The sequence below is a fragment of the Oncorhynchus nerka genome, linkage group LG22, assembly GCF_034236695.1.
Source record: "Oncorhynchus nerka isolate Pitt River linkage group LG22, Oner_Uvic_2.0, whole genome shotgun sequence".
Classification (NCBI taxonomy): domain Eukaryota; kingdom Metazoa; phylum Chordata; class Actinopteri; order Salmoniformes; family Salmonidae; genus Oncorhynchus; species Oncorhynchus nerka.
The window spans coordinates 31058137-31083959 of NC_088417.1; the positions used below are offsets into that span (position 1 = coordinate 31058137).

General features: G+C 40.8%; 1 pseudogene; it reads left to right on the plus strand.

Moving 5' to 3' along the window:
• Positions 1 to 1633: 1633 nt before the first annotated feature.
• Positions 1634 to 25823, plus strand: part of LOC115105095 (integrin beta-1-like) — a 47982-nt pseudogene continuing 23792 nt past the window's right edge.

The following is a 25823-nucleotide window of genomic DNA, read 5'->3' on the forward strand; positions in this document are numbered from 1 at the left end:
GTTTAGTACCTTGAGCGTGGCTGAGGTGCACCCGTGACCGGCTCGGAAACCAGATTGCACAGCGGAGAAGGTCAAATCAAATTGTATTTGTCACATACACATGGTTAGCAGATGTTAATGCGAGTGTAGCGAAATGCTTGTGCTTCTAGTTCCGACAATGCAATAATAACCAACGAGTAATCTAACTAACAATTCCAAAACTACTGCCTTATACACACAAGTGTAAAGGAATGAAGAATATGTACATAAAGATATATGAATGAGTGATGGTACAGAGCGGCATAGGCAAGATGCAGTAGATAGTATCGAGTACAGTATATACATATGAGATGAGTATGTAAACAAAGTGGCACAGTTTAAAGTGGCTAGTGATACATGTATTACATAAAGATGCAGTAGATGATATAGAGTACAGTATATACGTATACATATGAGATAAATAATGTAGGGTATGTAAACATTATATTAAGTAGCATTGTTTAAAGTGGCTAGTGGTATATTTTACATCAATTCCCATCAATTCCCATTATTAAAGTGGCTGGAGTTGAGTCAGTGTGTTGTGGGATTCGAGATGGTCAGTGATCTATTTGTTGACTAGGCTTTCGAAGACCTTAGATGGGCAGGGCAGGATGGATATAGGTCTGTAGCAGTTTGGGTCCAGGGTGTCTGCAAAGCATCCCAACAGTGCACTGTACACCTGTCAACTTTCCTTCAATTCACAAATGGCTGAAACTGTCTTACTGGAGAAAGTGTCCTTCTGTCTTATTAGGACTATATGTAACTCATCTATATTTACATTCTACATTTTAGTCTTTTAACAGACACTCTTATCTAGAGCAACTTACAATTAGTGACGAAATCGGCAGTTATCAGCAGCAACTGTCTTTTTACTAGAGAAATGCGTATTGTATCCCCTTAGAGTCTAAAGGCCCGAGGCTGGGTTTCTACTAAGCTAACATATGGAATTGTTTTAAGATGGTCATATCAAGGATAATTTAGCTATTTGATTTTGAATCCCTGTAGTTATAAAAAATATATATATTAAAAAAACAATTTGATGAAACATTGAATTTGGCCTTACTGATATTAGCCAATAGAAACTCATTGAATAACAGATTCATGCATGGAAAAACAGATAGTCTAGAATTAAATCAAAAGTAAGTATGTTTTGAAGTGTCTGTCCTATATCTGAGTGACTTAAGAAAATGTAAAAATACATATATTTTTTTTACTGCGGAATTACCCCTATACCTTTTGCATGCCTTATCAAAAGTAAGTATGTGTTGAAGTGTCTGTCCTATATCTGAGCTACCTAAGAAAATGTAAAAATACATATATTTTTTTTACTGCGGAATTACCCCTATACCTTTTGCATGCCTTATCCACCAGGTTACCTGGTGGATAAGGTTACCTTCAGACTAAAGGTAACCTGGTATATATACACACGGTACAACTATACATACAGCACAAAATTTTTAAAAGTGACAAGCTCTATTGGCTCCCGAATGGCACAGCCGTCTAAGGCACTGCATCTCGTACTAGAGTCATCACTACAGACCCTGGTTTGATTCCGGGCTGTATCACAACCAGCCGTGATTAGGAGTCCAATAGGGCGGCGCACAATTGGCCCAGCGTCGTCCGGGTTATGGTTTGGCCCGGGTAGGTAACTGAATAAGGAATGACCTGCGGAGGAGTAGTGAATTGACTGTTGACTTTTCGCAGGAGGAGAAAGTAGCTCCCGTTGCCAACAAGGCAATTGTTGCGGTGTCTACGCTGGGTAGCGGATCACGACTGGGATTCTGAAGAGGATACGTTCACTGTATGTATGTTGCCTCGGAAATAAATCACGCCGATAAGGTAAATATAATTGTATGAGTCCTGTTTTTCATCCGTTCTTGATTACTCTCTAATACGTCTATGCATTTTCCACATGAGTGAAGGACTTGGATGATGGATATCTTAATGACAGTTCGATTTCGACTGTGGGGACTGGTATAACTCATGTCATAAAAACACCTGGGTCGGATCTAATATGATTGGGTATATGTCATTTTAACTAACTTCTCCGGAAGGACCCGTACAGATCCGAACTTGACTGCTGCAGTAGAGAGAGAGTAGTGATGGGTGACTCTTTTTGAAAGGATATTTTTGGTGAACGTCCGAACCGAATCGCATTGGTGAAAGTGCCGTTCATTTTTTTGCGTGCTGCTTTTTAAGCTCTAAACAAAATAATTATCTAAAGAGGGTGAATCCTCTGCAGAAACAATAGACAACAGGGAGAGCGCACCAATCTGGTCCACAGTGATTTCTTTCTGTGCGTAAAAGAAATGTGCATGCCATTTAATCATTTGGCCAGGTAAATATGCATTTGAGCATGCATTTCACAATATGACATAATGGTAGCCTTTTTAGCTTTACATTGGGGTTTAAAAATGGTTGTCAAGGTTCTAGGTCGATTCTTAAGCATTTTGAAGGAAGAGCTAGCTCTTTTACGTAAACGAAGCCAAACGAGCCGGAACACCGAAAATATTCAGAATGCCCATTGCTGAGAGCGGCAATAGGCAAAGCCGCCGTGTGTGGCAAAAGTTAGGAGATATCTCATCAATGGAAGATGGAATTAAAAGTTAAAGGAGGAGGATAGGCTACAACGACCAAGAGCCAACAGGTAGGCTTCTACTTAATATTCTGGAGTAGCCTCAATTAGCTAGCTTCTCCCAGTTTGATGCAGTCAGGACAGGTACTACGTAATCATATTGGATGATAGTCACAGTAGTAGCCTACACACACAGCACGGCCCCTGCTAGAGCGTCGCCACGTTCTACCTCTTCTCTTTCGCGCTAGATCAGCTATGGTTAATAAAGTAGTCTATCTAAAAAAATAACCTTTCTGCAGCTTCCCTCACTCGGATCGGACCTGGTCCAGACAGGTCTATACGGAACGGCTATATCAGTTCGGAACGGGTCTCTATATTTAAAACATCTATTTATGCATATTAGCTCCGGATGGGAAAGCCCCAGGTCAATTTCGGACCCGTGAAGGCCTCTTACCTCGCTTCCCACCCAATGTAACACTCCCATTGTAATGTAAAACAAAACAAAAAAACACACACACACAATTAAAGCTGCAATGTGTCATTTATTTTGCGACCCAACAAAATTCACATAGAAATGCGTGTTATAAATCTGTCATTCTCTTTGAAAGCACCTGTAAGAAGCGTTATATCTGTTCTAAGAGAGCTATTTCTATGCTTCCCATTCTTAAGTTTCTTTTAGCGTCTTTTACTTTTTACTTACTGGAAATACAATATTTTGGGTTATGGAAAATTATATTTCACAGCGGTTTACACGGTACATATTTTTCTGTACACTATACTTACTTGTTTTGTCACAAGCAGAAATTAGGAAAACTATTAGAATTTTTGCAAATAAGAAATGGCGGAGCGATTTCTGCATAGTGCATCTTTCACTCAAAATAATGTTTACGACCACAAATAACAATTACTCTAGCGACCCTGTGTTTATAAATGTGGATATCGACTTTGCCACTTCAGTATGCTTTTATCACGCAATGGCACAGGCCAGGCCATAAGGTTGAGGGTTTTGCCGACCATCACGGACGAGCTCACTCTCCCTGCCTGTTTCATTGAGAAGGGTGCAACTGCAGCGCGCAATTCGGGGCGTTCCTGCATATGGACATTCCTGCATCTGCATGTACCCCTCTTTATACTTCTATTTGTCCATTGTTAAGCTATGACTCCAGTATATAGGCAGGAGGCAGAGGTGCAAGCATGAAGATGACATGCTCGGGGTCGTTCATGCACAAACCAATGGTGTGCTCGAGGTGGGGTGGGGGTTCATGCAGGAACCAATGGGATGCTCGAGGTGGGGTGGGGGTTCATGCAGGAACCAATGGGATGCTCGAGGGCTGCAGTTGCACACTTTTGGTTTCATTAGACCTACACTACGATCAGAGCTGGCTGCAGACAATGATCAGCTAGGGGGAAATCAGATTTTCAACATTTTGATGTCATATTTACAATGATATAAAATATATTTAATGAATTTTCCAACAACAGGTTTATGTGCCAATTCACCCCACATCCAATAAACGAAGCATACCAACGTTGGGCACTTCAATATCATGGTTTGCATTTTCAACACCACAATAAATAGAAGACAGACAGAAAATACTTCCCTCCCTACCTTGTAGGCCTACCCACTACCGAAGGCTTGGCTTGACAATCCCTGAATGTCATTCATCTTTCTGGTGTTTTGTAACAGATGTCTCTTTCCATTCATCAAATGTCCGCTGCACAGTTTGGATTGAATAATTGATTAAATTTGTCAGTTAAAAAAAACAACGTATTCACACAGCACAAAGACTTTTAAAAGTGACCGGGATTGCACAATAAAGCCGGGGACTTATTTCCATTGTGGTCTCTATTTTCTTTTCTTTCTTCACATACAGGCATACAGATACAGAGATACAGACAAAAATAGGTTCCACTGTTCACATATTAGCCAGCTTTTGACATTCTTTTTAAAAGTGGTTATGTTTGGCTTTGAGTTGCTGTGCTAGTTTGTTCCACTCAACAGCGCCAAGATACATACCAGATAGATTCTCATATTTAAAACAGAGAATATTAGAGGCTCTGGCTCTGGTGTTATGCTGGTGGAAATCTTTAACAAATGAAAAATAGTTGGATAGGTACCTGGGGCTGAGTCCATGATAATTCTGTGGACCAAATCATGTTGAAGTAATGCTATCCTTTCCCCCCCACAGATAGCCAGCCTAGCTGCTTAAAACGCTCAACCTCCAGATGAGTATGAGGGGGAAGTTTACGTACAATTCTTAGAAGCTCTCACGCCCTGACCATAGAGAGCCTTTTTATTCTCTATTTTGGTTAGGTCGGGGTGTGACTAGGGTGGGTAATCTAGGTTGTTTTATTTCTATGTTGGCCTGGTATGGTTCCCAATCAGAGGCAACTGTTTAGCGTTGTCTCTGATTGGGGATCATATTTAGGCAGCCATTCCCCCACTGTGTTTTGTGGGGTCTTGTTTATGTGTAGTTGCCAGTGAGCACTCCATAGCGTCACGTATCGTTAGCTTTTTATTGTTTTGTGCCTTTCACGTCAATAAATATGTGGAACCCATATCACGCTGCGACTTGGTCCGAATGTTATTTCGACGATCGTGACGCAAGCTTGTTTTGGCTGGTCTGTAGCTTATTCTTTAGACGTTTGGGGCTGCTGGTGACCACGATGTGCAGCCAGAATCAAATGACACTGGACTAGCCCACTTGCCAGTCCTGAGGGTGTCTTTAGCTATTGGCGATAGATTTTCATGTTAATATTGTAAAATCTGCATAAAAACAATAAGTGCACTTCTCCCGAAGTCGGTCCCTCTCCTCTCTTCGGGCGGCGTTCGGCGGTCGACGTCACCGGCCTTCTAGCCACCGCCGATCCACTTTTCATTTTCCATTTGTTTTGTCTTGTGTCTTTACACACCTGGCTTCACTCAACCAAATGACTTGTTTATTATTTAACCCTCTGTTCCCCATGTTTATTTTGTGAGTGATTGTTTATTGTAATTCGGTCTGTGATTGTGGGCTATCATTGTTGCCTTGTATATTTTGTATTTTTTGAGTAAAGTACTTTGATTACTCATATCTACTGTCCTGCACCTGACTCCCTACACCAGCTACACATAGGACCATTACAGGTTTCCATCGCATTTTCAAGTCTAGGCCTACTAATTGTTTTGTCATTAAAAATGTTGTGTCGGTATAGAGAATGTGCCCACTCTGGTATTGGCACGTGCCCTCTAGCCAACAGCTCACAGATACAGTAAGGGTAAATGCCTACATGAGATTATTATGGACAAAAGTTCAAGATTAATTTGACTTGTTAAAGCATGGATCATCATGTCACCAGAATAAGACCCTCAATATTTATTGAAAGGAACGTCATCACCATGCATTTTCACCACCCTGTGAAGTTCATCCACAACATATCATCGTGTGACTCCAAGTTTACTTCGATATGATGGTTATTTTATCAATATTTGCGGTTAAACGCGGTTCCAACGCTATTTTATGTGTGGTATGATTGCTAGTTAGCCTATTGCGGATCTGAAAAAATGATCCACCAACCACTATTGTGTTAGGGCGGCAGATTGCCTAGCGGTTAGAGTGTTGGACCAAAAGTTACCATACGGAAAAGTGTAGTGCACCAGGGAAGTACCAAAACACCTTGATATAGGGGGAAGTGCATTCAAACAGATGAGGAAATTTGGTTAGGATGGAAGAGAATGTATAGTAGAAAGCCTGCAAAAGAGCAAATGTAAACCAAGGGAAAAAACACTGTGCCCAATAAAAAAAACACACAACCCTCTCCAAAGCCAAAAAAAGTTAGGCAACCCTCCCTTATTTTGGACACGCCCACCCCAGTACATTTCTAACTGTCCCTTATCCAGATTTCTAGTTTTTCACAGACAGAGACAGTAGGATCTTGGCAGTCTTCGAACGTGGACCAGAATAAATATTTTGAGTGGAGAGGAGAGGGAATATTTGTTCCAGATGGATCTCAATCTGTCTTCCTTTTGAGCGTTGATGGAAAGGTTGAATATTCATAATCACTAATACAGATAAATATTGTTTGGGACAAGATATTGTTGTTAAATGGTGTTCCGAACTTCATTTAATCTGACAATTTTGCGTTATTTTTCCTATTCAACAACAAACATGTAATTGTCATGTTTCCTGTAATGTTGATGTTGGACATTTTGTACATGCGTTGCCTAGGTTCCCTTGCTTGAGACCCTACAGTGGGCTCAACTCTAGGGCCACAGATCTATAATAAATAATATACACTATAATTGTTCACGGTTGAGGTATGAAGAAATCAGCTTCTTAGAATCTTATAGAAGTTGGTCTGTGCCAAATTGACAATAAGGATGCTATGGACTAAAGACATGCAGCTGCTTCTGTTTATTGTCATCATCACGTTATCTAATGTGTGGTGGTATTGATCCTTGAGGGAGAGGTTTGTGTGTGTGTCGGGGGGGGGAGTAAACTTCTTGATGATATGTGTTGGCGTCATGACCTAAAGATAACATCAGGGCTAGGTGTGTCCCAAAGAACAACACAGCCTCTCTCCCTCCCTCTCAAATCAAATCGAATTTTAGTCTTGATAGCCATTTGATTAGGTGTTCAGGAGTCTTATAGGGAGTAGAAACTGTTTAGAAGCCTCTTGGATCTAGACTTGGCGCTCTGGTACCGCTTGCCATGCGGTAGCAGAGTGAACAGTCAATGACTTGGGTGGCTGGAGTCTTTGACAATTTTTAGGGCCTTCCTCTGACACCGCCTGGTATAGAGGTCCTGGATGGCAGGAAGCTTGGCCTCAGTGATGTACTGGGCCGATCGCACTACCCTCTGTAGTACCTTGCGGTCGGAGGCTGAACAGTTGCCATACCAGGCAGTGATGCAACCAGTCCGGATGCTCTCGATGGTGCAGCTGTAGAACCTTTAGAGGATCTGAGGACCCATGGCAAATATTTTCAGTCTCCTGAGGGGTAATAGGTTTTGTCGTGCCCTCTTCACGACTGTCTTGGGGTGCTTGGACTATGTTAGTTTGTTGGTGATGTGGACACCAAGGAACTTGAAGCTCTCAACCTGCTCCGCTGCAGCCCCGTCGATGTAGTCCACAATCATCTCCTTTGTCTTGATCGTGTTGAGGGAGAGGTTGTTGTCGTCCTGGCACCAAACGGCCAGGTCTCTGACCTTCTCCTTATAGGCTGTCTCATTGTTGTCAGTGATCAGGCCTACCACTGCTGTGTCATCGGCAAACTTAATGATGGTGTTGGAGTCGTGCCTGACCGTGGAGTCATGAGTGAACAGGGAGTACAGGAGGGGACTGAGAACGCACCCCTGAGGGGCCCCTGTGTTGAGGATCAGAGTGGCGGATGTGTTGTTACTTACCCTTACCACCTGGGGGCGGCCCATCAGAAAGTCCACGATCCAGTTGCAGAGGGAGGTGTTTACTCCTAGGGTTCTTAGCATATTGATGAGCTTTGAATTCACTATGTTGTTGAACGCTGAGCTGTAGTCAATGAATAGCATTCTCACATAGGTGTTCCTTTTGTCCAGGTGGGAAAGGGTGGTGTGGAGTGCAATAGAGATGACATCATCTGTGGATCTGTTGGGGCTGTAGTCAAATTGGAGTGGGTCTAGAGTTTCTGGGATAATGGTGTTGATGTGAGCTATGACCAGCCTTTTGAAGCACTTCATGGCTACAGACGTGAGTGCTATGGGTCGGTTGTCGTTTAGGCAGGTTACCTTAGTGTTCTTGGGCACAGGCACTATGGTGGTCTGCTTAAAACATGTTGGTATTACAGACTCGGACAGGGAGAGGTTGAAAATGTCAGTGAAGACACTTGCCAGTTGGTCAGCGCATGCTCGCAGTACAAGTCCTGGTAATCTGTCTGGCCCCGCGGCCTTGTGAATGTTGAACTATTTAGAGGACTTGAGGACTTGTGAGGTGTCTGTTTCTCAAACTAGACACTCTAATGTACTTGTCCTCTTGCTCAGTTGTGCACCGGGGCCTCCCACTCCTCTTTCTATTCTGGTTAGGGCCAGTTTGCGCAGTTCTGTGAAGGGAGTAGTACACAGCGTTGTACGATATCTTCAATTTCTTGGCAATTTCCCGCATGGAATAACCTTCATTTCTCAGAACAAGAATAGACTGACGAGTTTCAGAAGAAAGTTCTTTGTTTCTGGCCATTTTGAGCCTGTAATCGAACCCACAAATGCTGACGTTCCAGATACTCAACTAGTCTAAAGAAGGCCAGTTTTATTGCTTTCTTTAAACAGAACAACAGTTTTCAGCTGCCCTAACATATTTGCAAAAGGGTTTTCTAATAATCAATTAGCCTTTTAAAATGATAAACTTGGATTAGCTAACACGTGTCATTGGAACACAGGAGTGATTGTTGCTGATTATTGGCCTCTGTAAGCCTATGTAGATATTCCATTAAAAAATCTGCCGTTTCCAGCTACAATAGTCATTTACAACATTAACAATGTCTACACTGTATTTCAGATCAATTTGATGACATTGTAATGGACAAAAAATGTGCTTTTCTTTCAAAAACGAGGGAATTTCTTAGTGACCTCAGAATCTTGAATGGTAGTGTATATATACACACAAATACATACATTTACACCTACGAAACGAACATATACTCATACAAAACGAACATATACTCATACAAAACTTATGTATCTTAAAAAAAATATATATATATATATATATATACGTATATGTATATATATATATATATATATAGAAAAGTAGTGAACAACAATGCTTAGGCCTGTATTTCCAGCTTATACATACTAAATACATTTTATGGACACCGTCTATTTTACTGCAGTTATATTGTATTTGTTTTTACTCCTGTCCTTCCTCTACCCTCAACCTCTACCATCTATTTCTGATGTCCATCTGGTTTGATTTCTATTTGCCATATCTTTCAAACTGTGCTCTTTCATGAAAGTTCTTAACCTTTACATGTTTTTTGGTATAAGAAACTGATTCTTAAGTTAAGTTACTAATGGAGTTTAAGATGCAACTCCTTAAAAGCAATAATGTGTCTTCGATAGGGGTTGGACAGTACCAGTGTGTTGGTCTACATATCGTTCTGTCCACTAGTCCCTTTCCCTCTGACAGTGGAGCACTTGAAGAACATTCCTGTCACCAGCTGCTAAGCTTCATAGAATAGAAGCAGCCCTTTTGTTTTTCTAACTTGACCCCTCGCTGGCATTTTACAGGCATAGTTTCACACATAATGGTTCCCTGGAAGTCTGTGCTGGGCCAACAGAGGCTGTGGTTTTGGTTCTGTCCAGAGATCACAGATGTTTATTCTATCTGGGACAAAGGGTTTGCAGGGCCGTTTGTACAAATCGTTGTTGTGTGAAATTCAACTACTTTGCAGAAGCTTTTAGCTAAAGCAAAAGGCTGCCTTAATCTCTTCCGCTAAGACATTTGTGTCACGACTTCCTCCAAAGTCGGTCCCTCTCCTTGTTTGGGCGACGTTCTGCGGTCAATGTCACCGGTCTTCTAGCCATCGCCTATCCACCTTTCATTTTCCATTTGTTTTGTCTTGTCTTCCCACACACCTGGTTCCAATTCCATTCATTACATGTTGCGTATTTAACCCTCTGTTCCCCCCATGTCCTTGTCTGGAATTGTTTATTGTAAGTGCTTGTGCACTTTTTCTCACCACGTACTGTGCTGAGACTGCACCAGCACTCTTTTTCTTACATATATTGTTTTACAAAACACTCATACAAGCGACAACATACAGACGTGCACAGCACCCTCAGTGCAGTAACTGTGTAGTGTTCGCTGTCATTGACAGGCCAGAGGTATATATTTTGGTAATTTGACATCTTCCCACCACTGTAAAATGGGGGACAATTCCTCTTGAGCTTCCTCATCACTAGCCCTTCTATCCTTAATGTTAACCATGTGCATTGATGTTTGGACAGCATGCTGGTGATTAACAGTTCTGTGTTGGATGGATGGACTCGGTAGAGAGACAATGCAGAGGATTGTCCTGTAGGCTACCAGCTGAAGTCTGCATCCCAAAGGAATAGGATGCCAATTAGGATGAGGCTCTACTCAACTCGCTAGGGTTGGTGTGTCGTACTGAGACAGGAAGTTTCTCGTAATTTCTCCACATTGGTGCACTCTCAACCCCCTTCTCCACCTTAAGGGACTGTGTCATGGATGCTGTGCTTATCTCTTCTCCATTAGCGTAGTAGCATTGTCCCCTCCCCTCCCCCCATGTCTTCTGTTTAAGCTGTACCACTAAACATTGAGGCTGATTTCTCTCTAGGCTGTAAAAGGCCTGGTTATAATGGGAGGTAATAAACTATCTGATGGCAGGGAGGTCTGCTATTCTCAGTGTGTCACAGGATAACAGTCAGGAGCTAATTCAATAAAACAACCTCTCACATGGCACTCTTCTTCCTTCATTAGCCTGCAGTCCCCCCCCCCTCTCTCTCTCTCTCTCATTACCTCCTTCTCCATCACCCTCCCTCCTTCCCTCCCTACCTCCCTCCTGTAAATAGCCGAGCTAGGCTCTATAGGGTCAAAAGTCTTCCTGCAATGTATATCGATCCCCATCCGGTACACACACACAACCTTTGATGACTCAGGTCAATGAATCATTCTCCGTTTTACACTTAGTCCCCAGCTCAACCCTCCTTAACGACAGGGAGACTAAATATACTCTGACTTCCCTGGCTAAACGGACCATTAGAGAACCACAGCTTACGTGGGACCATAAGGAGAGTAATGGCCCATGTCATGAGTTAATACAGTTACTGATTATATCTATAATATATAGGCGTCCAGACCATGTGACCACCTGACCAGGAAGAACTCTGGGCCCTAAGGCTATATCGGCAGGGTAGCCTAGTGGTTAGAGCGTTGGACTAGGAACCGGAAGGTTGCAAGTTCAAACCCCCGAGCTGACAAGGTACATCATATCTGTCGTTCTGCCCCCGAACAGGCAGTTAATCCACTGTTCCTAGGCCATCATTGTAAATAAGAATTTGTTCTTAACTGACTTGCCTAGTTAAATAAATAAAAATAAAAAATATCAGTTAACTGGTCCTTTTTGTCAAGGGATGGAGGAATGTATTCAATAGGTCACCAAGCCTAATGGATTCTATGGTACTATATATGTAAATACATCCACAATGTATGTCTTCTATGGTACAAGAAATGTAAACAAAAACACAGTATTCACCTCCATATTTACTGTATCCCCACACATTTTCTTTTTTTCAGATGGACCTGAAACTACTTCTGATTTCAACGTTGTTAGGAGTCATTTGTTACAGCAGTGCTCAGCAAGGTAAGATTATTCTCCATCTTGTCTCAAGTTTCTGATTTACTTACGGTAACTTCCACCTTGTTTGACCAAATCAACCCTCAACAGTAACACCAGTATTCTGTATCTGTACACTGACTACACAGTACATCATCTAATCATAATATATTTCTACTAAACCGCATCATAAATGTACAGAATAGTGATGAACTGCCTGATGTCCTGTAAGGGTGAGCTGACCCCAACTGAGCATGCTGCTGTAATGTAATGATGTCATTAGCCAGAAGAAGAAGCAGCTCCACCTACACTGTAAACCCCAAGACATTTTTACTCAAATACTTCAAGTAAGTTGATCTCAAAGTCAATGAAAAGTCATTATTACTTGAAAATGTTTAAGTTGTCCTGACTCAACTAAACAAGGCAAGAGTAAACATGTCATCCCACACAGCTAATTACTATAGCTCCCGGTTTAGGCCAATCAGTGTAACTTTCTAGATGCCGTATCTCTGTGGCTAGACACATCATCCACCAAAGTTTCGTCAAAATCGGGCCAGTGCTGTCTGATGTGTTACAGATCCACAGTTCCCTCTCCGATTTCATCGTGGGGGACAATGAGAAGTCACATCAACTAAATGTTTTTATTTATGACAATAAAATCTACTGCAGGTAGATCAAAAAATATATATATGTATATATATATATATATATATATATATATATATATATATGTGTGTGTTTTTGCATGTACAGTGCATTCAGAAAGTATTCAGTCCCCTTGACTTTTTCCATGTTTTGTCACATTACAGCCTTATTCTAAAATGTATTAAATATATTTTTTTCTTAATTAATCTACACACAATACCCGATAATGACAAAGCAAAAAACGTTATTTAATTTTATATTTTTTATTTAAAAACACAACTGAAATATCACATTTAAGTATTCAGGCCCTTTACCTCGTACTCTTTTTTTTTAAGGCGGTAGATCAGCTTTAATATTGCAGATAGATTGTAGTTTCCATCAATGTAATTATCTGCATAATTTCCAATCCCCCATATATTTTTGGGGTAAATATATTTATGTATATACATCCACATACTCACATATACAGTTGAAGTCGGAAGTTTACATACACTTAAGTTAGAGTCATTAAAACTCTTTTTTTAACCACTCCACAAATTTCTTGTTAACAAACTATAGTTTTTGGAAGTCGGTTAGGACATCTACTTTGTGCATGACACAAGTCATTTTTCCAACAATTGTTTACAGACAGATTATTTCACTTATAATTCACTGTATCACAATTCCAGTGGATCAGAAGTGTAACACTAAGTTGACTGTGCCTTTAAACAGCTTGGGAAATTACAGAAAATTGATGTCATGATTTTAGAAGCTTCTGATAAGCTAACTGACAACATTTGAGTCAATTGGAGGTGTACCTGTGGATGTTTTTCCAGGCCTACCTTCAAACGCAGTGCCTCTTTGCTTGACATGGGAAAATCAAAAGAAATCAGCCAAGACCTCAGAAAAAAAATTGTAGGCCTCAACAAGTCTCAACAAGTCAGTTTCCAAACGCCTGAAGGTACCACGTTCATCTGTACAAACAATAGTACGCAAGTATTAACACCATGGGACCACGCAGCCGTCATACCGCTCAGGAAGGAGACGCGTTGTGTCTCCTAGAGATGAACGTACTTTGGTGCGAAAAGTGCTAATCAATCCCAGAACAATAGTAAAGGACCTTGTGAAGATGCTGGAGGAAACAAGTACAAAAATATCTATATCCACAGTAAAACGAGTCCTATATCCTATGAAAGGCCACTCAGCAAGTAAGAAGCCAGTGCTGCAAAACCACCATAAACAAGACAGAATATGGTTTGCAACTGGAGAAATGTCCTCTGGTCTGATGAAACAAAAATAGAACTGTTTGGCTATAATGTCCATCATTATGTTTGGAGGAAAAAGGGGGAGGCTTGCAAGCTGAAGAACACCATCCCAATCGTGAAGCACGGGAGTGGCAGCATCATGTTGTGGGGGTGCTTTGCTGCAGGAGGGACTGGTGCACTTCACAAAATAGATGGCTTCATGAGGCAGGAAAATTATGTGGACATATTGAAGCAACATCTCAAGACATCAGTTAAAGCTTGGTCGCAAATGAGTCTTTCAAATGGACAATGACGCCAATCATACTTCCAAAGTTGTGGCAAAATGGCTTAAGGACAACAAAGTCAAGGTATTGGAGTGGCCATCACAAAGCCCTGACCTCAATCATATAGAAAATGTGTGGGCAGAACTGAAAAAGCGTGTGCAAGCAAGGAGGCCTACAAACCTGACTCGGTTACACCTGCTCTATCAGGAGGAATGGGCCAAAATTCACCCAACTTATTGTGGGAAGCTTGTGGTTCCTATCTTCTTGCATTTAAGAATGATGGAGATCACTGTGGGGACCTTCTTGGGGACCTTCAATGCTGCAGAAATGTTTTGATACCCTTCCCCAGAACTGTGCCTCGACACAATCCTGTCTCTGAGCTCTACGGACAATTCCTTTGATCTCATGGCTTGGTTTTTGTTCTGACATGCACTTTCAACTGTGGGACCATATATAGACAGGTGTGTGCCTTTCCAAACATGTCCAATCAATTGAATTTACCACCGGTAGATTGCAATGATGTTGTAGAAACATCTCAAAGATGATCAATAGAAACAGGATGCACCTGAGCACAATGTCGAGTCTCATAGCAAAGGGTGTGAATACTTGTGTAAATAAGGTATTTCTGTTTTTAATTTTTAATACATTTGCAAAATATTGTAAAAACCTGTTTTCACTTTGTCATTATAGGGCATTGTGTGTAGATTACTGAGAATATAAAAAATATATATCTTTTAGAATAAGACTGTAATGTTGAAAAACTCAAGGGGTCTGATTTCTTTCCGAAGGCACTCAAAATCACTTTAAGTAACTGTACTCAGATATATTAAGTGCTACAGGTTTCCTCAAAAGTTGAGTAATGACATTACACTGGGGTTTACAGTGTATGTTTCTTTGAGCATTTCTTTGAGCATAGTAGTGAAGACATCAACTAGGAAACAGTGGAATATTCCATTCTGTCTCTGGCTCAATTTACTGTTCTCTCTGAGCCACACGGTTTTCCAAATTACACAATGTGTACACTCTGGCTTATTACCTGGTTAGGTTTTAGGAGTCTATGATGAGTTTGCTTCTTTTCAACCTTTGTTTTTCCATTCCATTGCAGAAGGGAACGAGTGCATCAAGGCTAATGCTAAATCCTGTGGGGAGTGTATTCAAGTGGGAGCGAAATGTGGCTGGTGCATGGACCCAGTACGTGGATATGAATTTGCCAATAACATTGTTACTGCATTGATGCTACACAACCGTAATATCCACTGACTCAGCGTTACAACTTGCAGGTGTATGCAAATCATTGAAAGAATAATCTAAACTGTTCTTTGTAATTTTAAACACTAGTGTGTCGGGCAATATTGTTTGTAACCTTTATAACCTGCTTGGGAGAGTAGGAAATACATTTTCAGAAAATAAGGACCTTACATTTTGGGTGGATTCCCTCTGAGTGCCATAATGCAATGTTTCATAATACTTATACCTCCTCTCTCCCAGGAGTTCCTGAAGCATGGTGAGGCCACATCAACCCGCTGTGACGAGCTGGAGTCCCTGAGGAAGAGAGGTTGTAGCTCCACCAAGGTAGAGAACCCCCGAGGCAGCCAGTGGCTCCTGGAGAACAAGGCTGTGACCAACCGCAACAAGGGAGCAGAGAATCTCAGAGCAGAGGACATCACACAGGTCCAGCCACAGAAACTCACCCTCAGCCTCAGATTGGGTAAAAACTTAAATGGAACTGCTATGTTTAAATGGGATGTGTCCCAAATGGAGCCCGTTTCACTATTTAGTGCACTACTTTTGGGTTGGGTAGAAATTGGGTGCCATTAGGGATGTAGTCTTAGTTAACTTTGCTTCAGCCAAAACATCTTGTTTGACAACCATTGTTGATGCAGCGTTGCTGAGGGTCTTTTTTGTTTATCCTGCTCTTCCTCCGTGGTCTTTCACTGTTATGTGACTCCCCTTTTTTCTACTGTTGTTATTGACTTGTTAATTGTTTACTCCATGTGTAACTCTGTGTTGTCTGTTCACACTGCTATGCTTTATCTTGGCCAGGTCGCAGTTGCAAATGAGAACTTGTTCTCAACTAGCCTACCTGGTTAAAATAAAGGTGAAATAAATAAAAATAAATAAAAAAGTTACAGTAGCCTCCATTTTCTTTTGAGTGTTTTAGCTATTATTATTTGGAAGGAGTGTTCCTTATACTCTTTCCTGTGAAGGCCAGCACCTTATTTGACAGGGAAGGTGCACATGAATCAAGATGTCATTGTTCACATCAATGTAAATATGCCAGAGTTAGCAAGTCAGTAGTCCCCGGCTTAACCTTGCCCATTTGTCTGTGTACTGCAGGTGAACCCCAGTCTTTTAAGCTGAAGTTCAAACGGGCCGAGGAGTACCCCATTGACCTCTACTACCTGATGGACCTGTCCTACTCCATGAAGGACGATCTGGAAAACGTCAAGAACCTGGGAACACAGCTCATGCTGGAGATGTCAAAGATCACGTCTGATTTCAGAATCGGTGAGCTTGAGGACTTGTTGTATGAGGACTGAGGATGTCCATATTTCTTTGAACCTCTTCTCCATTTTAAATTGATCTCTTCTGCTTTCAGTTTTGGTTGGGTGCATATTGCATAGTTATACAATGGGTGGGTCTAATCCTGAGTGCTGATTGGTTAAAACCGCATTCCAGCAGGTGTCTATTCCACAAGTTACCATGGGCTATGACTTTAAAATGACTATTTACTCTGTTCCATCTGACTGCACAATCCACTGTCTCATCAGCCCAGCCAGGCACTTTCTAAACTTGATCTCCACTATGAAAAGCATCTAGACATTATCTCACATTTCTTTTAGACTAACATTTAGTTTTCAACAGCTGAGATTTGTATAAACCTTGCTGTCTGCCTTGCTATCTGCCTTGCTGTCTGCCTTGCTGTCTGCCTTGCTGTATGCCTTGCTATCTGCCTTGCTGTCTGCCTTGCTGTCTGCCTTGCTGTCTGCCTTGCTGTCTGCCTTGCTGTCTGCCTTGCTATCTGCCTTGCTGTCTGCCTTGCTGTCTGCCTTGCTGTCTGCCTTGCTGTCTGCCTTGCTGTCTGCCTTGCTGTCGGCCTCTTGGACATTTGCAACATTGTTTCAATATTCAAATTCCATCTCAAGCTGTCCCATAATTATGTACGTGTCGGGACGAGACAGACACAGGCAGCGTTTCTCAGCAAGTCAAAATCATGAATCAGCTTGCATAATTTTTATGAATAAATATAAAGAAATGTAAATTGAAAAAAAGGTACAACGAAAGTCTTTCCAGCTTCAGTTTAACGTGATTGTGTTAGCTGTGTTGTTGGCTAGCTCCTCTGCCAGGAGAAACCACGCCTCATTATCTCATTGTTATGGTTGTATCCAAATAAATGTCACTAGAAAACAGCTTATGCAAATCCAGCAAGTTTGCTGTTATTCTGGATGCACTGTTTGACCATGACTGTAAGTTACCCGTAGTTGGCTAGCTAGAAACCAAGGGATAAGAACGTTACCAGCCAGTATGGCAATGGAACATCAAGAACGAACGACTGGGTCGCATCCATACAGAACATAAAGACTGAACGACTGGATCAACGACCAGCCGGTTTTAGGTAGCAGCCCTAGATTTGTGTCTGGACTAGATCTTGTGGAAGGGTGACAGTACGAATGAATTCATAAAAAATAAAAAAAACATTTTTAATGAAGATCTGTCAATCATTATTTGAATATGTTGGTAACCCCTGGTATAAAAGTGATGATGCCCTTAAAGCCGGTGTTGAGAGGATATATTGGCACGGTTTGAATGCCAATAACAACACCCGTGCCAATATATCCTCCAAACACCATTGTACTACAATACCCATAATGCCCATAAAGATTTCCGGTTTGATCTTAGTATAGACGTTTCGAAGCTAACAAATTGGTGTCCCGTCTCCCTAACAATACAGTTTATGTATGGGATGGATCTCTTCTTCTTCTTCTAGGTTTTGGTTCCTTTGTAGAGAAGAAGTCGCTGAACCCTTGTACTGCGGACCAGAACTGCACCAGTCCCTTCAGCTATAAGAACCTCCTATCGCTGACCAGAAATGGACAGGAGTTTAACACCCTGGTGGGACAACAGCAGATCGATGGAAACCTGGACTCACCAGAGGGAGGCTTCGATGCCATCATGCAAGTGGCTGTGTGTGGTGTAAGTAATATGTTTTTATATCATATTTAGGGATAGTTTCCCAGACATAGATCAAGCCTAGTCCAGGACTGAAAATATTTCTCCATTGAGCTTACTTTATACTCCAGGACTAGGCTTGATATCTGTCCAGAAAACCAGCCCATAAAGTTCCAATAATACTTTTATCAGGGCTTTATATTGACTTTCTCATGGTACCAGACCTCAAGACCCTATTCTCATTTGAGAATGGCTGGAGTCAGGGCTTAATGTGTATATGCTTAGAGAAGGCCTTTTTATAAAACGTTTGAAAGTTCATTCACTCTAGGGCGCTAAACTGCTATTTTAAGAGGGTAACCTTTCACATAGTTGTTCATAGTTTTTGATATATACTTCCTGAATCTTTTGTAAGTCTTGTAATTTTGTTCTCTGGTATTTCTGTAGGCTGTGTCCATTTTCTGTATGTGGTTAATTTTGACATGTTTTAATAGTCCTCCCTCCCTTCCCCAGGAGCACATTGGCTGGAGGAACGTCACCCGTCTGCTGGTGTTCTCCACTGACGCTGGCTTCCACTTTGCTGGAGACGGGAAACTGGGAGGGATAGTTTTGCCCAACGATGGGAAATGTCACCTGGAGAACAACATGTACACAATGAGCCACTACTATGTATGTATGGTAATGCACTATGTAGTATAAAGGGATGATGCGAATTTTCGCAGCTTTTTGTTAAAAATCGCGCAACATTTCAAAGTCCTGCTACTCATGCCAGGAATATAATGTGTATAGAAAACACTCTGAAGTCTCTGAAACTGGTTAAATCGTGTCTGTGGCTATAACAGAACGTGTTTAGGAGTAAAAATCCCAGGGAAAACTGTTCACCAAAAACACACAAAAAATATTCATCCGCCAGTCAATGTATTGTCTAAGGCAGGGGTGTCAAAGTCAAATGGACGGAGGGCCAAATAAAAAAATCAGCTACAAGACGAGGGCCGGACTGTTCGAATGTTCATTGAAAATTTTTTAAATGACGCATATAGTCTAGTGAACCTAATTGAACCTACTGAAAACCTAACAAATATATTACAATATGATCAGATAAATAAAGCAATATTTTCTTATGGCTCTGTCAGTAATCTTTAATTTTCAACAGACACAAAAGACAAATTTCCTTTATATAAATATCCCCATAACATGAACATTAAATGAAAGAAACCGGTATTCAAGGCACCATCAGTAGACTATATTTTCTATTTTAGCAAAAGTGGGCTAAATTTACTTCAAAGAAAAAACAATAATAGCAATTTTCTATCATCCACTCAACTGAAATATTTTTAAAATATAATTGGATTGAAATACAAAAAAATAAAGTGCAAAAATCTATTAATCAAAAACAACACTTTGTTTAAGGAGAAGTAACATGCAGTGAAAACAAATATTAAATTTTAACTTTTAAACTTGAACTGAGTAAAAACTCTAAATATGTGATTGCACAGTAATGTTCACTTGTTTGAGGTTGAGGGTGATACTTGGTGGTGTCCCATCTTTTCCACAAGTTCATCAATGTTCGGGGTAAGGCTCTGAGCTGAAGAAATCCTCAGAATTGAGTGGAGGTGTTCAGCAGTAAGTCGACTTCTGTGTGATGTTTTGTTCAGGTTCATCAAAGAAAACAGTTGTTCACACAGGTATGTGCTGCCAAACATAGACAACGTTTGAGCAGCCTGGATGCGCAGCTGGGGCATTGTGCCGGGAGGAAACGGGCGAACTCCGCAGCACCCACTGCCGCATATTTTGCCCTCAGTGCATCATTGCATTGGAGGTCAATCAACTCCATTTGAGGTTTGGTGGTGAGCTTTCCACGTCAACAGCAAATGGGTTACCGAGCAGTTCCAACCTGCTTTTTTGTGCTTCAAAGTCAGCAAATCGGCGTCGAAAGTCAGCGGCAAGCATACCTATTTTATCAGCCAACTGTGTGCTCGGGAACGCACTGGTAGAGAGCTTCTCTTTCATGGTCTGGCAGCTGGGAAAGTGGCTCAAATTTTCTTTCCGCATCTGCGTCTCCCACAGAGTCAGTTTGGTTTTAAATGCCTTCACTGTACTGTACATATCAGAGATGACACGATCCCGACCCTGCAGCTGCAAGTTTATTGCATTCAGATGACTCGTAATGTCACACAGAAAAGCCATTTCACACAGAAACATTTCGTCTCGGAGTTGTGTTGTGTCTTTCCCTTTGCTGTCCAAGAACAGACAAATCTCCTCACGAAGCTCGAAACATCTTTGAAGCACCTTTCCCTGGCTTAGCCATCGCACCTCTGTGTGATAAGGCAAATCACCATGCTCCGTTTCTAACTCCGTCAGAAATGCCTTGAACTGGCGGTGATTCAAACCTTTGGCTCTGATAAAGTTAACTGTGCGCGTGATGATGCTCATTACATGCTCCATTTTCAAGGCTTTACCGCACAACGCTTCCTGGTGTATGATACAATGATAAGCTGTCAGCTCACCTGTCGCGTTTTCCTCTTGCATCTTTTCCCGTATCTTCGCCACCAGTCCGCTCCTGTGTCCACACATCGCAGGTGCTCCGTCGGTTGTCAAACCCACGAGTTTTCCCAAGGCAGCTCCATCTCATTTACACATCTTGACACCTCTTCATACAAATCATGCCCCGTAGTTGTGCCATGCATAGGACGTAAAGCCAAAAACTCCTCTGTCACGCTTAGGTTGGAGTCCACTCCGCGGATGAAAATTGACAACTGGGCAATGTCAGAAATGTCGGTGCTCTCATCCACAGCCAAGGAATATGCAATAAAATCTTTTCCCTTTTTCACAAGCTGCTCTTTTAGATTGATGGACAACTGGTCTACTCTCTCGGCAATGGTGTTTCTGCTCAGACTCACATTTAAAAAGAGTTGCCTTTTTCTGGGCAAACTTCGTCACAAACTTTAATCATGCAGTTTTTGATGAAATCCCCCTCCGTAAATGGCCGGGCTGATTTAGCGATCTCTTCTGCCAAAATAAAACTGGCCTTGACAGCAGCCTGGCCTTGTGATTTGGCTTTTTTGAACAGAGCCTGTCGAGATTTGAGGCCTCGTTTTAATTCCTCTGCCTTTTGTAGCCTTTGTTCCATGTCCATATTCTTGTTTTTGTCCGCGTGTTTCGTTTCATAATGTCGTCTCAGATTATACTCTTTCAGTACCGCCACACTTTCTCCACACAGAAGACACACAGGTTTTCCAGCTACCTTCGTGAACATATACTCCGACTCCCACCTTGTTTGAAACCCCGGTTCTCAGTATCCACCTTCCGTTTTGCCATTTTTGATGGGTATCTGAAAGTTAATTTTACTGTGATGCTGACGACTGCTGTGCCAATAAATATTGAAATGAAGCAGCCTACTGCTCGGTGCGTCACCTTTGCATTGTGGGAAATGTAGTATTGGTGCGTGTAAAAGATCTGCGGGCTGCCGGCTTGCTGCGGGCCGGTTCTAATAATAAATCAAGATCATCCCAGGGGCCGTAAAAAACCTTCTTGCGGGCCGGATGTGGCCCGCGGGCCTTGACTCTGACATATGTGGTCTAAGGCGATAGAAAATAGATGAGGTTCCGATTACAATGCCTACAGCTTCCACACGATGTCGCCAGTACTGGCATTTCATGGCTGGTTTATCCTTGGTGAGATGACGTATAGGCACTTCCTGTCTTGGGGCGCACCGGAGGAATTTATGAAAGTGAAAAAATAGACGATGATTTCAAGACTTGCTGCTATCGAATACAGATCGCCCCGTGATCAATTTGATCGATTATTAACGTTTATTAATACCTGAAGTTGGTTTACAAAAGTAGTTTGAAGTAAAAAGTGACGTTGCGTCTTGTAAAGGTGAATTTTCCTGGATCAGACCGGCCTTCATCAAATTACATTTTGGGTATACAATGACGGATTTAATCGGGAAAAAGACCCAATTGTGATGTTTATGGGACATATAGGAGTGCCAACAAAGAAGCTCGTCAAAGGTAATGAATGTTTTATATTTTATTTCTGCGTTTTGTGTAGCGCCGGCTACCGCAAAATCTTTTGTTTAGGTCTCGTTCAGGTATTTCGGGGGTGCATGCTATCAGATAATAGCTTCTCATGCTTTCGCCGAAAAGCATTTTACAAATCTGACATGTTGGCTAGATTCACAATGAGTGTAGCTTTAATTGAGTATCTTGCGTGTGTGTTTTAATGAAAGTTTGAGTTTCATCGAGTACTATAGGTGGCGCTCTGACATTTCCGCTGATTTGGTTCCTGTACAGGAACCAACATCCGTAACAGGATAATAATACACTATGTAGTATAATGATGCACTGTGTATTATAGTAATGCACTATGTAGTATAATAATACACTATGTAGTATAATAATGCACTGTGTATTATAGTAATGCACTATGTAGTATAATAATACACTATGTAGTATAATAATTCACTATGTAGTATAATAATGTACTGTGTATTATAGTAATGCACTATGTAGTATAATAATACACTATGTAGTATAATAATGCACAGTGTATTATAGTAATGCACTATGTAGTATAATAATACACTATGTAGTATAATAATTCACTATGTAGTATAATAATGTACTGTGTATTATAGTAATGCACTATGTAGTATAATAATACACTATGTAGTATAATAATGCACAGTGTATTATAGTAATGCACTATGTAGTATAATAATACACTATGTAGTATAATAATTCACTATGTAGTATAATAATGTACTGTGTATTATAGTAATGCACTATGTAGTATAATAATACACTGTGTAGTATAATAATGCACTGTGTATTATAGTAATGCACTATGTAGTATAATAATACACTGTGTAGTATAATAATGCACTATGTATTATAGTAATGCACTATGTAGTATAATAATACACTATGTAGTATAATAATACACTGTGTAGTATAATAATGCACTGTGTATTATAGTAATGCACTATGTAGTATAATAATACACTATGTAGTATAATAATACACTGTGTAGTATAATAATGCACTGTGTATTATAGTAATGCACTATGTAGTATAATACACTATGTAGTATAATAATTCACTATGCATTATAGTAATGCACTATGTAGTATAATAATACACTATGTAGTATAATAATACACTGTGTAGTATAATAATGCACTGTGTATTATAGTAATGCACTATGTAGTATAATAATACACTATGTAGTATAATAATACACTATGTAGTATAATAATGCACTGTGTATTATAGTAATGTACTATGTAGTATAATAATACACTATGTAGTATAATAATACACTGTGTAGTATAATAATGCACTGTGTATTATAGTAATGCACTATGTAGTATAATAATACACTATGTAGTATAATAATACACTGTGTAGTATAATAATGCACTGTGTATTATAGTAATGCACTATGTAGTATAATAATACACTATGTAGTATAATAATACACTGTGTAGTATAATAATGCACTGTGTATTATAGTAATGCACTATGTAGTATAATAATACACTATGTAGTATAATAATTCACTATGCATTATAGTAATAGACTATGCAGTATAATAATGCACTGTGTATTATAGTAATGCACTATGTAGTATAATAATACACTATGTAGTATAATAATTCACTATGCATTATAGTAATAGACTATGCAGTATAATAATGCACTATGTATTATAGTAATGCACTATGTAGTATAATAATGCAATATGTGGTATAATAATGCACTATGCATTATAGTAATACACTGTGTAGTATAATAATGCGATATGTAGTATAATGATGTACTCCTATGTACTGCATTGTGACTTTTCTTTCTAGTCTTCTGTGTGGTCTGCATTTTGAATATGACAAGATTTGAAGGGAATGGGCTACTTGCCCTTAGTGATGTCATCAAAGGGCTTACCTGATACCTGTACTTCCTCATTGTCTCCCTGTAACAGGACCACCCCTCCATCGCTCACCTGGTTCAGAAACTTAGCGACAACAACATCCAGACGATCTTTGCCATCACAGAGGAGTTCCAGCCTGTTTACATGGTCAGTTGTGTGTGTGAGTGCGTGCGTGTTTGCGTGCATGGACGTGTGTGTGGAAAACATTTTCTTATTTCCTGTGCTTGTCTGTTGTAGGTTAGAAGAAGCCCAACTCTTTGAAGAACAGCATCTGCTCCTTGTTACCAGTAGCATCTCTTTGGATCTCTGGTTGTTCCCCAAATGGCACCATGTTCCCTAAAAAGTGAACTACTTTTGACGAGATCCTTATGGGCCCAGGTCAATAGTACTGCACTTTGTGGGGAATAGGTTTCCATTTGGGCAGCAGCCTTTGAATGTTCCCTGCTGCCCTCTAGTGCTTTTCAAGCCAATTAGAAGTCTGTCTGGAGCTCCGTAATGACCTTTTATCATATCCCCATCAGTCCAATGTTTGGACAATATTTGCAATCTGTCAACCTCGGTAGAATGGCGTTCTCATTTAGTTGATTACATGATATGTCCCAAATGGCACCCTATTCCCCATATTAGTAGTGGACTATGTAGGGATTGAGTGCCATTTTGGACGCAGACTTGCACTAGGGTGGTGCCAGAATAACAACCTATCCCTCAACATAACCAAGGCTAAGGAAAATGAGGAAAATCAACAACAAACTAGAATGGTGCAAACACACCAAGACAGTTGTGAAGAGGGCACGACAAAACCTATTCCCCCTCAGGAAACTAAAAAGATTTGGCATGGGTCCTGAGATCCTCAAAAGGTTCTACAGCTGGAGTTCCGGTGGCACAACTTAGGAAATGGCTGCCTAGTTTTTCGTACTGCACATCGGTTGGGTATTTCCCCCCTAAATTCAAGTATTTACTCTGAGCATTATAATAACTTCCGGAAAAGGGGAAAATAGGAAAAGGTCGCGGAGCTACAACAACAGCCCGTAACAAGACAGCAGAAGATATAATCGTCGATGAACCCGAAATGGCTAATGCTAGTGCAAATAAGATAGCAGCAGCAAAATAACCCTCATTTCGTGAGGTGATGAAGGAGAAATTGCACGAGGCGCTCACAGGCTTACGAGAAACTTCGAGAAGATGCAAGAAAATAACTAAATGAGTTCAAGAAGGACATTAACCAGAAACTGGAAGAAAACAAATTAGAATTTCACAGCATATCTACAAGAATGGGGGACGCAGAACAGACACATGGAACTTCACAGCATATCTACAAGAATGGGGGACGCAGAACAGACACATGGAACTTCACAGGATATCTACAAGAATGGGGGACGCAGAACAGCACATTGGGGAAACGGACACATGGAACTTCACAGGATATCTACAAGAATGGGGGACGCAGAACAGCACATTGGGGAAACGGACACATGGAACTTCACAGCATATCTACAAGAATGGGGGACGCAGAACAGACACATGGAACTTCACAGGATATATACAAGAATGGGGGACACAGAACAGACACATGGAACTTCACAGGATATATACAAGAATGGGGGACACAGAACAGACACATGGAACTTCACAGCATATCTACAAGAATGGGGGACGCAGAACAGCGCATTGGGGAAACG